Genomic DNA, 16,867 nt, shown 5'->3' with positions numbered 1-16,867 from the left:
GTAATCTGTTGTTTTTAGATGGAATATCCTATAAATATCAACTAAATCTATCTGTTCTATTGTGTCATTTAAATCTTCTGTTTCCTTATTTATTTTCATTTTGGATGATTGGTCCACTGGTGTAAGATAGGTGTTAAAGTCTCTCATTATTATTGTGTTACTGTGGATTTCCTCCTTTATAGCTGTTAGCAGTTGCCTTATGTATTGAGGTGCTCCTATATCTGGTGCATATATATTTATAATTTTTATATCTTCTCCTTGGATTGATCCCTTGATCATTATGTAGTGTCCTTCCTTGTCTCTTGAAACATCCTTTATTTTAAAGTCTATTTCATCTGATATGAATATTGCTACTCCAGCTTTCTTTTGATTTCCATTTGCATGGAATATCTTTTTCCATCCCCTCACTTTCAGTCTGTATGTGTCCCTAGATCTGAAGTGGGTCTCTTGTAGACAGCATATAGATGGGTCTTGTTTTTGTTTCCATTCAGCAAGCCTGTGTCTTTTGGTTGGAGCATTTAATCCATTCATGTTAAAGGTAATTATCAATATGTGTGTTCCTATGACCATTTTCTTAATTGTTTTGGGTTTGTTTTTGTAGGTCCTTTTCTTTTCTTGTGTTTCCCACTTAGAGAAGTTCCTTTAGCATTTGTTGTAGAGCTGGTTTGGTGGTGCTGAATTCTCTTAGCTTTTGCTAGTCTGTAAAGCTTTTGATTTCTCCATCAACTCTGAATGAGATCCTCGCCAGGTAGAGTAATGTTGGCTATAGTTTCTTCCTTTTCATCACTTCAAGTATATCATGCCACTCCCTTCTGGCTTGTAGAGTTTCTGCTGAGAAATCAGCTGTTAACCTTATGGGAGTTCCCTTGTATGTTATTTGTCATTTTTCCCTGGCTGCTTTCAATAATTTTTGTTTGTCTTTAATTTTTGCCAGTTTGATTGCTATGTGTCTCATTGTGTTTCTCCTTGGGTTTATCCTGTATGGGACTCTCTGCACTTCCTGGACTTGGATGGCTATTTGCTTTCCCATGTTAGGGAAGTTTTTGACTATAATCTCCTCAAATATTTTCTCGGGATCGTTCTTTCTCTCTTCTACTTCTGGGACCCCTATAGTGTGAATGTTGTTGCGTTTAATATTGTCCCAGAAGTCTCTTAGGCTGACTTCATTTCTTTTCTTTCTTTTCTCTTTATTCTGTTCCACAACAGTGAATTCCACCATTCTGTCTTCCAGGTCATATATCCGTTCTTCTGCCTGAGGTATTCTGCTATTGATTCCTTCTATTGTAATTTTCATTTCAGTTATTGTGTTTTTCATCTCTGTTTGTTTGTTCTTTAATTTTTCTAGGTCTTTGTTAAACAGTTCTTGCATCTTCTCTATCTTTCCCTCCATTCTTTTTCCGAGGTTCTAGATCATCTTCACTATCTTTATTCTGAATTATTTTTCTGGAAGGTTGACTATCTCCACTTCATTTAGTTGTTTTTCTGGGGTTTTATCTTGCTCTTTCATCTGGTACATAGCCCTCTGCCTTTTCATCTTGTCTATCTTTCTGTGAATGTGGTTTTTGTTCCACAAGCTGCAGGATTGTAGTTCTTCTTGCTTCTGCTGTCTGCCCTCTGGTGGATGAGGCTATCTAAGAGGCTTGTGCAAGTTTCCTGATGGGAGGGACTGGTGGTGGGTAGAGCTGACTCTTGCTCTGTTGGGCAGAGCTTAGTAAAACTTTAATCTGCTTGACTGCTGACGGGTGTGGCTGGGTTCCCTCCCTGTTTGTTGTTTGGCCTGAGGCAGCCCAGCACCAGAGCTTACCTGGGCTCTTTTGTGAGGTTAATGGTGGACTCTGGGAGGGCTGGTGCCAAGGAGTACTTCCCAGAACTTCTGCTGCCAGTGTCCTTGTCCCCATGGTGAGCCACAGCCACCCCCTGCCTCTGCAGGAGACCCTCCAACACTAGCAGGTACGTCTGATTCAGTCTCCTATGGGGTCACTACTCCATCCCCTGGGTTCTGATGCACACAGTAATTTGTGTGTGCCCTCCAAGAGTGGAGTCTCTGTTTCCCCCAGTCCTTTTGAAGTCCTGCAATCAAATCCCACTAGACTTCAAAGTCTGATTCTCTAGGAATTCCTCCTCTCATTTCCGGACCCCCAGGTTGGGAAGCCTGACGTGGGGCTCAGAACCTTCACTCCAGTGGGTGGCCTTCTGTGGTATAAGTGTTCTCCAGTGTGTGAGTCACCCACCCAGCAGTTATGGGATTTGATTTTACTGGGATTGTGCCGCTCCTACTGTCTTATTATGGCTTCTCCTTTTTCTTAGGATGTGGGGTATCTTTTCTGGTGAGTTCCAGTGTCTTCCTGTCGATGACTGTCCAGCAGCTCGTTGTGATTCTGGTGTTCTCACAAGAGGGAGTGAGGGCATGTCCTTCTACTCTGCCATCTTGGTTCCTAATCCCAAGAGCCCTTACTTTGAGCAGAATGCCAAGTAACGAATGCAGAAGATATAAGTTATACAGGGATTCAACATGTGGTAATAAACTAGCAGTAATAGTTTCAGGGAAATACCATGAATTGGTGCTAAATCTATTGGGTAATGAATAATAGGATATTTATACATTCTCAAATATCTCCCCTCAAGACATTAATTAACTACAAAGGGGAAAGGGTAACTTGAGTATAGAGAGAATTGTCAGTCATCACCTTAAGCAAATGATCAAAGGTATCATCACCAATATTGGGGAAAATGTGCATCTCATGCCTCTAGAAATGATGCTCTGAGAAGGACACAGTATTCTGTCTGTGGCATTTTTCCCACAAATCATAACATAAATTTAATTATGAGGAAGCAATAAACACATACAAATTGGGAGATAAAATTAACGGCCCATACTCTTCAGAAATGCCATGGTGATAAAGAAAGATAGCAGAACTGCTCCAGATTAAAAGAAAAGGAAGAGACAAGACCAACAATTGCAACAAGTTATCCTGGGTTGGATCCTGAAAGCAAAAACTCATTTATTTTGCAATAAGGGAAATTATTGAAACAATTGGCAAAACTTGAATAAGGTCTGTATATTGGACTATTATATTAATGTCATTTCTTTATTTTGATAATTGTACTGTAGTTGTATAAAACAATATCTTCATTTTAGGAAACAATACACATATATTTAGAAGTAAATAAATGTTATGTATTACTCTCAAATTATTTAGAAAAAAATATTAATGTACATGAAGATAGCTAAATAAAATGGTAAAACAAATGTTTTAAAATATTAAGACTTAGAGAATCTGACTAAATGTGATATAGAAAATTTTTTCTAAGGTTTCAAGGTTTATGTAAGATTCAAATTGTTTTAAAATCAAAACTAAAAAATAAATCATTAAAGAAGGTAATTGTTACTTTCACTCTATAGAATTATAATTTGAAATAAGTATCATTTGTGTGATATACTCAGAATTAAAGATAGATCAACTTTTAATTAGCAACTGTAATCTTATCAATAAGAATTGATTGAAAAAAAATTTAGTCAAAAATCTTCTAGTCTTTTATATAGCAACATATAATACATACATTTAATGTCATGTATCTAAGAATGTTTTTAAGGGAAGAAGAACAAAATGGATTCATTTGGTAACAAAGCAAGTTGATGGGCTCTGAACAGAAAGAGCAGAGTGAGAGTTATAAATCTGCTCTAGAGTTGGAGCAGAAATCAATGTTTACCAACCAACAACCTTACAATTTAAGGAAAGCAGGAAATGTCAATTAACACAAAGTCTAAATGATTGATCAAGATGGCAGAGTAAGGGGACATGGAGCTCACTCCACCTATGAACAAATCAAAAGTACATCAACATGTGGAACAATTCTCACTGAAAGCTAACTGAAAACTGGCAGAATGACTCCTTTACAACCAAGGCTGTAAGAAAGATACACATATTATCCAGTAGGAAGTGAAGAAAAGCAATTTGGTGGAGACTTGTGCCCTGAGAGGTGACTCAAGAAAAGGGAGAATATGTTGGCAGGCACCTGCTTGAGGAGTGAGCAGTGAGTGCCACAGATTGGGCATCCCAGTCCTGGGGTCCTATGCAAGTTAGATGAGCCCCCTTGGCTGGTTGCAGGATGGCTGGGACTAACAAGAGGGTGGTGGGAAGCCTGGACTCTGCTTATAAGGAGTGCATGCCCCCTGGCTTGCCCCAAAGGAAGGGCGGAGAGGGGCCTGTTCTAGCGGCTACCAGGTTTCCCACAACTGCCTCAGCATGCACTCCAGCCTGAGCTGAATGAACATCCCAGCCCCACTCACTCCACATCACAATGTGGCACTGGATATGGGGCAGCCACGACCAGGGAGACAGAGACACAGAGGTGACCCTGTCCTGGGGAAGATTCTGGGTGGGAAGGCGAAGGCATTGTTGGGGCTTACTCAAGTAAGTGCATCAGAAACAGCTCAGATCTCTAAAGGCACCCGATCCATCACAGCTCGCCTCCTGCAATGCCAAGAGTTCACATGAGCCTCACTTGCCCTGTGGTGTAACTCCACCACAAGAAGGGGACAGTGGAGGCTGGGGGCAGTGGTAAGCTGAGAGGAACAAAGGGGGCTTGCACCTGAGGCTGCATCTGAAAGGAGTGATGAAAACAATTGCAAGCACCTGCACAGGCAGCACATAGAGACAGCTCGAAATTCTGTTTGCGGCCAACACGAGCTGAGAACCTATTCAAGCCCCACTTGCTTCAGTGTTTCCCCCTTCTGGAGCAAGGGTCCCAGTGCAGGGAGAGAGGAAAATACACACTTAAAGGGAAAAGAGCCATCCTGGGTCTGACCCTAAGGGTTTTTGCTCCAGCAACCTGGGATCAGACCTTACCCCCAGTAGGGCGGTGACAGCCACTGAGCAGAGGGGAAGTTCTGCCTCACACCCAGCTCCACCTCAATCCCCTCCATTTCTAGGAGTACCCCTAACAGTGGTGATAACTGCCAGCACACTGTGACGAAAGATGTGACTTGAATCCATGCCAAATTCAGCAAATTCAGGTTTATCAAACCCAATATATTTTTTTTAAGATTCCATATACATGTGTTAACATATGATATTTGTTTTACTCTTTCTGACTTACTTCACTCTGTATGACAGACTCTAAGTCCATCCACCTCACTACAAATAACTTAATTTCATTTCTTTTAATGGCTGAGTAACATTCCATTGTATATATGTACTGCTTCTTCTTTATCCATTCATCTGTTAATGGACACTTAGGTTGCTTCCTTGTCCTGGCTATTGTAAATAGTACTGCAATGAACATTGTGGTATGTGACACATTTTGAATTATGGTTTTCTCATGGTATATGCCCAGTAGTGGGATTGCTGAGTCATATGGTAGTTCTAGTTTTAGTTTTTTAAGGAACCTTCATACTGTTCTCCATAGTGGCTGTACCAATTTACATTCTCACCAACAGTGAAAGAGGGTTCCCTTTTTCTCCACACCCTCTCCAGAATTTATTGTTTGGAGATTTTTTGATCATGGCCATTCTGACTGGTGTGAGGTGATACCGCATTGTAGTTTTGATTTGCATTTCTCTAATGATTAGTGGTGTTGAGCATCCTTTCATGTGTTTGTTGGCAATCTGTATATCTTCTTTGGAGAAATGTCTATTTAGGTCTTCCGCCAATTTTGGGGTTTGGTTGTTTGTTCTTTTGATGTTGAGCTGCATGAGCTGCTTGTATACTTTGGAGATTAATCCTTTGTCAGTTGCTTCATTTGTAAATATTTTCTCCCATTCTGAGGGTTGTCTTTTTGTCTTCTTTATGGTTTCCTTTGCTGTGCAAAAGCTTTTAAGTTTCATTAGGTCCCATTTGTTTATTTTTGTTTTTATTTCCATTTCTCTAGGAGTTGTGTCAAAAAGTATCTTGCTGTGATTTATGTAATAGTGTTCTACCTATGTTTTCCTCTAAGAGTTTTATAGTGTCTGGCCTTACATTTAGGACTTTAATCCATTTTGAGTTTATCTTTGTGTATGGTGTTAGGGAGTGTTCTAATTTCATTCTTTTACATATATCTGTCCAGTTCTCCCAGCACCACTTATTGAAGAGGCTGTCTTTTCTCCATTGTATATTCTTGCATGAAAGAAAAGGTGATCATATGGGCATGGGTTTATCTCTGGGCTTTCTATCCTGTCCCACTAATCTATATTTCTATTTTTGTGCCAGTACCATACTGTCTTGATTACTGTAGCTTTGTAGTATAGTCTGAAGTCCAGGAACCTGATTCCTCCAGCTCCGTTTTTCTTTCTCAATATTGTTTTGACTATTTGGGGTCTTTTGTGTTTCCATACAAATTGTGCAATATTTGTTCTAGTTTTGTGTAAAAGGCCATTGGTAGTTGGATAGGGATTGCATTGAATCTGTAGATTGCGTTGGGTAGTACAGTCATTTTCACAATGTTGATTCTTCCAGTCCATGAACATAGTATATCTCTCCATCTGTTTGTATCATCTTTAATTTTCTTCATCAGTGTCTTATAGTTTTCTGCATACAGGTCTTTTGTCTCCTTAGGTAGGTTTATTCTGAGGTATTTTATTCTTTTTGTTACAATGGAAAATGGGAGTGTTCCTTTAATTTCTTTTTCATATTTTTCATCATTAGTGTATAGGAATGCAAGAGATTTCTATGCATTAATTTTGTATACTGCTACTCTACCAAAATCAGTGATTAGCTCTAGTAGTTTCCTGGTAGCATCTTTAGAGTTGTCTATGTATAATATCATGTCACCTGCAAACAGTGACAGTTTTACTTCTTCTTTTCTGATTTGAATTCCTTTTATTTCTTTTTCTTCACTGATTGCTGTGGCTGAAACTTCCAAAGCTATGTTGAATAATAGTGGTGAGAGTGGGCAACCTTGTCTTGTTCCTGATCTTAGAGGGAATGGTTTCAGTTTTTCACCATTGGGAATGATGTTGGCTGTGGGTTTGTCATATATGGCCTTTATTATGTTGAGGTAGGTTCCCTCTCTGCCTACTTTCTGGAGAGTTTTTATCATAAATGGGTGTTGAATTTTGTCAGAAGGTTTTTCTTCATCTATTGAGATTATCTTATGGTTTTTATCCTTCAATTTGTTAATATGGTGTATCACATTGATTGGTTTGCATATATTGAAGAATCCTTGCATTCCTGGGATAAAACTGACTTGATCATGGTCTATGATCCTTTTAGTGTGCTGTTGGATTCTGTTTGCTTGTATTTTGCTGAAAATTTTTGCATCTATATTCATCAGAGGTATTGGCTTGTAGTTTTCTTTTTTTGTGACATCTTTCTCTGGTTTTGGTATTAGGGTGATGGTGGCCTTGTAGAATGAGTTTGAGAGTGTTCATCCCTCTGCTATATGTTGGAAGAGTTTGAGAAGGATAGGTGTTAGCTCTTCTCTAAATGTTTGATAGAATTCTCCTGTGAAGCCATCTGGTCCTGGGCTTTTGTTTGTTGGAAGAGTTTTAATCAGAGTTTCAATTTCAGTGTTTGTGATTTTTTTTTAATATATTTTCTATTTCTTCATGGTTCAATCTTGGAAGGTTGTGCTTTTCTCAGAAGTTGTCCATTTCTTCCAGGTTGTCCATCTCATTGGCAAATAGTTGCTTGTAGTAATCTCTCATGATCCTATATATTTGTGCAGTGTCAGTTGTTACTTCTCCTTTTTCATTTCTAGTTCTGTTGATTTGAGTCTTCTCCCATTTTTTCTTGATGGGTCTGGCTCATGGTTTATCTCAAAGAACCAGCTTTTAGTTTTACTGATCTTTTCTATTGTTTCCTTCATTTCTTTTTCATTTATTTCTGATCTGATCTTTGTGATTTCTTTCCTTCTGCTAATTTTGGGGGTTTTTTTGTTTGTTTGTTTGTTCTTCTTTCTCTAATTTCTTTAGGTGTAAGGTTAGGTTGTTTATTTGAGATTTTTGTTGTTTCTTGAGGTAGGATTGTATTGCCATATACTTCCCTCTTAGAACGGCTTTTGCTGCATCCCGCAGTTTTTGTTTCGTTGTTTTTTCATTGTCATTTGTTTCTTGGTATTTTTTGATTTCCTCTTTGACTTCTTCAGTGATATCTTGGTTATTTAGTAGCATGTTATTTAGCCACCATGTGTTTGTATTTTTTATAGTTTTTTTTTTCTGTAATTGATACCTAGTCTCATAGCATTGTGGTTGGAAAAGATACTTGATACAATTTCAATTTTTAAAAATTTACCAAGGCTTGATTTGTGGCCCAAGATATGGTCTATCCTGGAGAATGTTCCACGAGAACTTGAGAAGAAAGTATGTTTTGTTGTTTTTGGATGGAGTGTCCTGTAATATCAGTTAAGTCCATCTTTTTTAATGTGTCATTTAAAACTTGAGTTTCCTTATTTATTTTCATTTTGGATGATCTGTCCATTGGTGAAAGTGAGGTGTTAAAGTTCCCTACTATTATTTTGTTACTGTCTGTTTCCCCTTTTATGGTTGTTAGCATTTGCCTTATGTATTGAGGTGCTCTTATGTTGGCTGCATAAATATTTACAATTGTTATATCTTCTTCTTGGATCGATCCCTTGATCATTATGTAGTGTTCTTCTTTGTCTCTTGTAATAGTCTTTATTTTAACGTCTATTTTATCTGATATGAGAATTGCTACTCCAGCTTTCTTTCGATTTCCATTTGCATGGAATATCTTTTTCCATCCCCTCACTTTCAGTCTGTATGTGTCCCTAGATCTGAATTGGGTCTCTTGTAGACAGCATATGTATGGGTGTTGTTTGTGTATCCATTCAGCCAGTCTTTTTCTTTTTGTTAGAGCCAAGTTCCCTTTCATTCCTCATACCTTTCCCCCACCATTTCCACCAGGGTCTCCCCCATCCTCACTGGACCCCTAACTGTGGCTGGGTCCTGCTGGGTGTAGGATCTCCTCCCCTGCCCTAGCCACTCCTCTGGGGTCCCTGTCTTGGATGTCTGGCCTTTACTTTTTTTCCCCTTCCCTCTCTCCCACTCCCTCAGAACCCCTGCGGCTGGAGGGGGCTTAGGTGGGCTGAGGATCAGGCCCGGGATCTCAACAGGTTCCTGGGTGTCCAAGAGGGCAGAGGAAACCTGGCCACGCTCCCTTTTGATCCTCTGCCCTCCCAGTTGTTCCCCAATCTCCCCCTTCAGGTGTAGGATCCCTTCCCCTCCCCCAGCCACCCCTCAGGGGCACCAGTTCTTTCCCGCCTCCATTTCTCCTCCCCTTTCACTCCCCCCACACCCCACATCCTACCCAGTCACTGGGGGTTCCTCCCATCCCCTTAGGTGTCTGTGGTCCCCCACCAGTGCCTGGTAGGTGTCCTAGCTGTGAGGAGACGTGAATTTTGCATCCTCCTACTATGCCATCTTGACTCCACCCCCGTTATAACTTTTGATGGAGTATAATCTATAAAAATACTGAATCTATATGTTGTACCTGAAACTGATATAGTAATGCATATCCACTATAGTTCAATAGAAAAACACGTTTTAAGTGTACAAGATGAGTCAGGCAAATGAGAGGTTCACCCTCTCTAAATATGTTTTAAAAATTCCTTTCCCAGTTTCCTTCTCTTTGTCCATAGATAAGACTAACTAAAATAGAATGGACACTGGAGATTTATTAAATCATTTTGTATTCATTCAAGGAGAAATTGATAATACCAAGTGGTGTTGAGGATGTGGAGCAACCAGAGCTCATGCATTATTGATTCAAAAAAGTAAAATAAAAGGACAATCTCTAGGTCCATCCATGTTGCTGCAAATGGCATGATTTTGTTCTTTTTTATGGCTGAGTAATATTCCATTATATATATATGTATCACATCTTTTTTATCACATCTTATTTGTCACAGAAAGACAAATATCATATGATATCACCTATATGTGGAATCTAAATTAAAAGGTACAAATGAACTTATTTAAAAAACAGAAGTGGAGTCCTGGATATAGAAAAGGATCTTATTGTTACCAGGGGATAATGTGGGGGGTGGGGAGGAATAAATTGGGAGATTGGAATTGACATATATTGACAATGCACACTACTATATATAAAATAGATAACTAATAAGAACTTACTATATAGCACAGGGAACTGTACTCAGTACTCTATAATGGCCTATATGGGAAAAGAATCTAAAAAAAGAGTGGATAGATATAGATATAGATATAGATATATGTATAAATGATTCACTTTGCTGAAACTAACACAATATTGTAAATCAACTATACTCCAGTAAATTTTTTTTAAAGCAAAATAATACAATCACTTTGGAAAATTGGGAGTTTCCGGTAAAGTTATATATACACTTACTTTATAACTTAGTTGTTGCACTCCTAAGCACGTACCCCAGAGAAATAAGTGCATATTTTCTACAAACTGAGTTGTATATACATGAATACTTATAGCATAACTATTCATAAGAGCCCCAAACTGGAAAAAAATGTCCAGTAACAGGAAAATGCATCAACTAATTGTGCCATGTTCATATAGTGAAATATGACTGGGCATTAAAGAATGAATGACCAACAAATGAATACACGCAGTGACACAGATAAGTCTCACAAATATTGTGCTGTGCCAGAAAGGTAAAATAAAAGAGGATATAGTGTATTGCATGAAGTTCAAGAAAAAAAAATTCATGGTGATAAAAATTCAGAACTGATTTATTTGGAGGTAAGATGAATGCATCGACTGGAAAGAGCACAAAGGAACTTTCTGAGGTGATGGAAATGTTCCTTATGATATGCGTGACAGGAATGTACATGCCAAAGTGTACATTTTCAAAACTCATCAAGCTGTATGCTTAAGATTTATTCATTTCCTGAATGAAAATTAAATGTCAATAAAGTGCTGTTAGCATGAATAAAAACCTGTGGATATCTAGCCACATGTTCTTCACCCCTTAGACTCAAGTGTCTTCATGACACTTAGCAAACAAGAGAGGTTATCACACACTTACTTGCCTAGTATTTTAAGGAAATGCTACATTTACAAGATGTTTCCATTGGAAAACAGTTACTATTTTTTCTTAAAGAAGAAGAGCTAGCATATGGGCTGACTGAACAACTGACTGCAATGTAAGCCAGTCATATCAACTCCTTATTGGAAGAAAGAGTTTAAAGAGCTATGACTCTTCTCAAAACTGAGACTACAAATCCCCAAGTTTCTTTTGAATATCATCTGGCTTGCATAACAATGGGCTGCCTGGTCTCCAGAACAAGTGCCCAATAAGGTAGGTTTCTTAACAAGGAAAGAAATACAGGCACTCTCACTGAAATATTTGCCTAGAGATATTTCTGTTCCTGAGAATGAAATGCAAATTTGTTTCCAGTCACCTGAGGTGGGATAGTGGTTTTTATGGTTTTGCTTCAAAACCTGATGAAAATTGTGAGTTCATCTCTTTTTATAAGGTTCTTTGGTGAGGTTTCCAATATGATCTAATCTTACCCTGGAAAGCAAACTAAAAGGAGCTGACTGGTTATTAGGAATGAGTTCACTAGCCCCACTTTACAGCCATCCAAGTGGATGTCTTCATGGAAGTCTCGAGGCTGCTCCTGTCCCAGCTGAGTTCAGGGACCTGCCTGTGACTTCAGAGGGACTTCCCAGGGCAGAACAGGGAAGAATCATACCCAAAATGTTTCACAGTGTAAGTGTTCTTGTCTTTCCATTACCTACTCCTATTTTCAGATCTGTATAATTTAACTTCCCAAATTAAACCAGGTTAAAACCCAGTAATCTCTGCTCACTCTCAGACACAATCTATTAGACTAGTTGGTTGCTTTTCCCTCCAATCAAGTGTGCTTTGGAAAGGTTTAATATTAGTACAATCTACCTATGTCATTTCAATAGAGGAAAATAGATGAGCTGGTGTTGTTTTAATTCATTTTTTTTATGATTCCACATGTAAGATCATACAGTATATGTCTGTCTCTGTCTGATTTGTTTCAGTTAGCATAATGCCCTCAAGTTTCATCCACATTGTAGCAAATGGCAGAATTTCCTTCTTTCTTATGGCTGAATAATATTGTATTATATATATATGCATAACATATTCTTTATCTATTCCTCCATCATGAGTGCTTAGGTTGTTTCCATGCACTTAGGTGCAGATATCTCCTTGAGATAGTGTCTTTACTCCTAAGGATATATATCCAGAAGTGGTATATATGGTAGCTGTATTTTTCATTTTTTGAGGAAACACCATACTGTTTTCCATAATAGCTGCACCAGTTTACATTCTCACTAACAGTACCCAAGTGTTCCCTTTTCTCCATTTCCTCACCAGTACTTGTAATTACTTGTCTTTTGATAGTAGCTATTTTAACAGGTCTGAGGTGATATCACCTTGTGATAGTAACGTTGATGATTAGTAATGTTGAGCACCTTTTATATATCTTGTATATTGACCCCTTATCAGATACATGATTTGCAAATATCTTCTCCCATTCCATGGTCTGCCTTTTCATTTTGTTGATTATTTCTTTTGCTGTAGCTTTTTAGTTTAATGTAGTCCCACTTCTTGATTCTTGCTCTTGTTGTTTGTGCTTTTGGTATCATATCCAAAAAATTATTGTCAAGACCAATGTTGAGGAGCTTCTTCCCTACATCTTCTTCTATGAGTTTTATGGTACCAGGTCTTATGTTCAAGTCTTTGATCCATTTTTCTCCTGTTAATCTGTATTTTGTCAGTTTAATTTGCAAAGCCCTAGGGATTGAACCCAAGAGGATAAAGGATAAAGTTTTATCTCTCCTGTACTTCGAATGTATGTGTTCACCAAGGAAAAGCAGAGAGAAGACCAGATGTGAAGCATGATTAATAAGTCCCTTAAAGGAAGGTTCTAGAAGTAGTCACAGAATCACAGGGAAGACTTTTAGGATGGCCAGTCCCTCAAGCTACTGAAGGAGAAAGAGAATATAAGGGTGAGTAACCCAGCATCCAATTGATGTAAAGAGGTAAAACCAGAATGATCTAAGTAGCAACTGCCTTATGTGTTGTGTATTGAAAGGCAAATATCTTGATGAGAGTCCCTTACTTCTTCCAGATGCTTGAGCATTCTTTATCTAAAATCCTTAACTAGAACTTGATCATTTGATAATAACAATTTAATAGGGCAACGAACATCTTCATTCCTCGTCTGGAAGACAAATGAAGTTCTAAATTAGGAGTCTGGCTGTAAGATTGTCAGGGCAGAAATAAATAGTAAAGTCCTTCAAAGAGTTAGAACTGAACACTTGAGTTTCTTCATCTGCACATCCTTGTAGAAGAGTTATTTCATTATTCAATGAAAGAAAGGTAATTTTCTTTCTACTTCTGTTTACCTTTGGCGCACTTGGCATTTGACTAGACATCTCAGGGTACTGAATCACAGCTTTTCAGGGATTTGATGTTAACCACTAAAAGGCTAAGAAATGGTAGGCTAATTACAATTTTGCTCCTTAATCCTAACGTCAATGCTATAGATAAAGAAGATAGAAGGAAAAATAAGATCTAAGTAATTATTCAATGACTTCATCTTGAAGAAAGGGCACAATGTATATACTTTGTATGCACAAACTACTTGAGTACTTTTTTAAACTTCAATTATTTTCTAACTTCATTCCAATCAGAGAGAAACTTCTTGGGATGGATGAAATATTTTCTACTTTCTAATTTCTCTAATTTCTAAATATTTTCTAATTTAAGTAGTTTCTAAGTAAATATCTTCATCACTCTCTTTATGTAAGCTTTAGAATAACTTTAGTTAATAATAACCATTGATCTTTAGAAAACTAATCTCCTTCTTATTTACTGTCATTGAGCTGTAAGTTATTAAATTTGGAGGATAAAATTTTGAGAGAAGTAGTAGACATAAAGTTCTGTAGGGAAGGAAATTATTATTACTCACAGATCTCATTTGATAAAGCATGTCAATTGCCCTTATTTTAAAACAATCCATCCCTACCTGAAATAATTCAACTTCCCTTTGGATGAACTTCCTACTTAAATTTGGCTGGGGCAATTCCATTTATGATTTTTGGATCAGGTGTTGGAACTACCTAGTTTGGGAGGTTTTCACTACATTTTCCTGGAAAGAAAAGAGCTGGGGTTTATAGGGAGGGCACTACCTGTTTTTTAAAAAGTATCCCTTGCTTGCTGATTCATAAAGGGACAATCATTGTTTGCCTTAGATTCTGTCACTTAAGGTGTATAGAGAGCCTTATGTAGGTTTACAGGGCAAGACCTGCAACAATCTGAGTCAAAAACCATTTTCTCCTATATCAAGTTGATAAAAAGACCTAGAATATATTATTTGATTTATCTAGAGAGCCAAATCACCAAGTTAGTCCAGTCTGTGATGTGATACCAGGCCAAGGTATAACCACACACTCAATAAAAACACAATATTGGAACTGAAATAATGAAAATAGAAAACACAGCTTATTCATTGAAATATAGTGATATCTACAAAGCCATCATTCCGTCTGGAAGGTTATCATCAAGAGGAGAACAAGAGTGACTAAGTGAGGTAATTTGTTTTAAAAAATCAATATGGACTACATTGATGCTTTGCCCAAGAAAAGGCTGTCAGTGTTTGACACTATTTGTTCTTATTTGATCTTCAAGAGTATAAAAGACTAGGACTTTAAATTAGCATATTTACATTGACTTGAGCATGGGTCAGTAGAGTTCCAGCTGCCTCATGGTTCCGTTAATAATTCCAGGAAGATTTATTGAACATCTATTTTGTGAGAAACACTATACAAGGTGTTACAACAGAATATATTAGGTTCTAATGTACCATCAGGAGCTAATAAGTAAGCTACACGAAATGCGACCACTTTTAGACTGTGAGATGAGGGCAAAAGTGGGGTTTCCTTTAGGCTTTCCTTTCAGGAAGGGTGACCCAAGACATAAGAACTGAAGGCAGATGCAAGAACTAAAATCTTCCATATGAAGGACAATGGCAAGAGCCAAAGGCTGGGAAAGGTAAGGGAGAACTTACTGGATGGCCAGAGTGAAGGGTTCATAGAATGGTTATGGACATTGAGGCTGCAAAGTCAAAGAAGATAAAGTAGAGGACTTGGAATGCTCCACTTAGGAATTTAAAAATTGTTTTTATTTTTAAGTGCAGTACTTTTCAGAGCCTCTAACAGGCAAATGTGCATTGTGACTCCCTGAGAATGTAGCATGCCATAATCTCAATTTTTTGCTTCATGAAATTTTGGGTATGAGGTACAAAAGGACCCTGACCATCTGTGAATTACACTTAGGGAAACCCTATTTTAAGGAATTTGAAACTGCTTCACAATGCGAGAGCAGTAATATTTATCAACAGAATCAGACTAGCCTAAAAAGTATTTGGGGTTTACACTTGTTATAGATGATCTAAAAATGACCAAATCCAAAGTTGGAAGATAATTTGGAGTCTATCTGGTTCTATCTGATGTTTGAACAGCCCCTAAAAAAGCCACACTATTTAATTGTCCAGCCTCTGGTGACAGGGAGGTAAACTGAAGGCACCCATCTATTTTTCAAGCAGTTTATTATTTTGAGCCCAAATTTGCCTTCTTAAGCTTGGTAGGTCCTTCTTCAGGAGCAATCACTAAAAGCCTAAACCTTCTCCTACGCAAAAGCCCTTTAAGTATTTTGAATCAAATCTCATTTTTTTCCCCTAGTTCTTCCAATTATTCAACACATGGCATAGTTTCTAGGCCCTCATCAGCCTGGTAATTCATCCCTGGATACTTCAGATTGTCACTGTGTCTCTTGACATGAGATAGATGACATGCATCCTTCCCAGTGTGGTCTGAGCTAAGATTATAATGTTCCAAATTCTGAACATTATGCATCTCTTAGCTGAGACAAAAGCCATTTGGGTTAATTTGGATCCAATACCACTAAATTATTATTATTATTTTTGGCGGGGCCACTCCATGCAACATGCAGGATCTTAGGTCCCCAACCAGGGATCGAACCCATGCCCCCTGCATTGAGAGTGTGGAGTCTTAACCACTGCACTGCCAGGGAAGTCCCTCCACTAAATTATTGAAATAATTTTTGTCTAAACTTCTGCTCACCCCAAACTTCTCCAGCCTCTTCCTGTGTTATTGATTTTCAGGACTTACAGTAAAGCTTATTTCGTTACCAGTGTCATTTCCTTTTTTTTTTTTTTTTCCCCTTGCAATAGTCTTTTTTATCTTAATTCTGCCACCTTCCCGGTTTCAGGTCAACTTAAATTTGATCAGCAGTCTTCCCCTAAGACTGGATAAAATATTAGATAGAAAAAGACTAAATATAAAACTTTGAACTGGGTACCAGACACTCCTTTTCAAAAATGCAATTAATCCATTGGTCACTAAAATGTTATTATATCTACATTGGTCACTCAAATGTTAGATACATTTATATATCTAAAAGTGATCACCTAGCCTACATGAATTGCTAGAAACAGGTTCATTCAAATCTACTTATATTACATCTGTCCAACTGGGCCAAGTAAAGGAAGATAAAGTCTAGTCAAGATAAGATAAAACAGCTAGTCAAAACATCTGACTAGCTCCTCACTTGATATCACTAAAAACAGTTCTCAGAATTTGCCTTATCATTTTGAAAACTAGTATATCTGTATATCTGTAGAATTCTAACTTTTCTCTAGTTCTCCATTATTTGACAAAGTTTACTGGCAGCATTTCTGCCATCTTGCCTCCATGTTCTCTTAATATCATGGGTCTTTCCTCACTTGAAACTACCATGTCTATTCTTTCCCTGAATGACAATTTTTTTCATGTTGGATCAGGAGAGCTTAGCTGAGCATTATATTTTAAACCATTAATACTCATCCCAAAGGAAAATAAAGATGCATTCCCTTATATGTCTTGCTCTGAATCAG

Source organism: Mesoplodon bidens, assembly GCF_964165515.1.
Source record: "Mesoplodon bidens genome assembly, chromosome: 15".
NCBI lineage: Eukaryota > Metazoa > Chordata > Mammalia > Artiodactyla > Ziphiidae > Mesoplodon > Mesoplodon bidens.
This window is presented reverse-complemented; position numbering follows the sequence as displayed.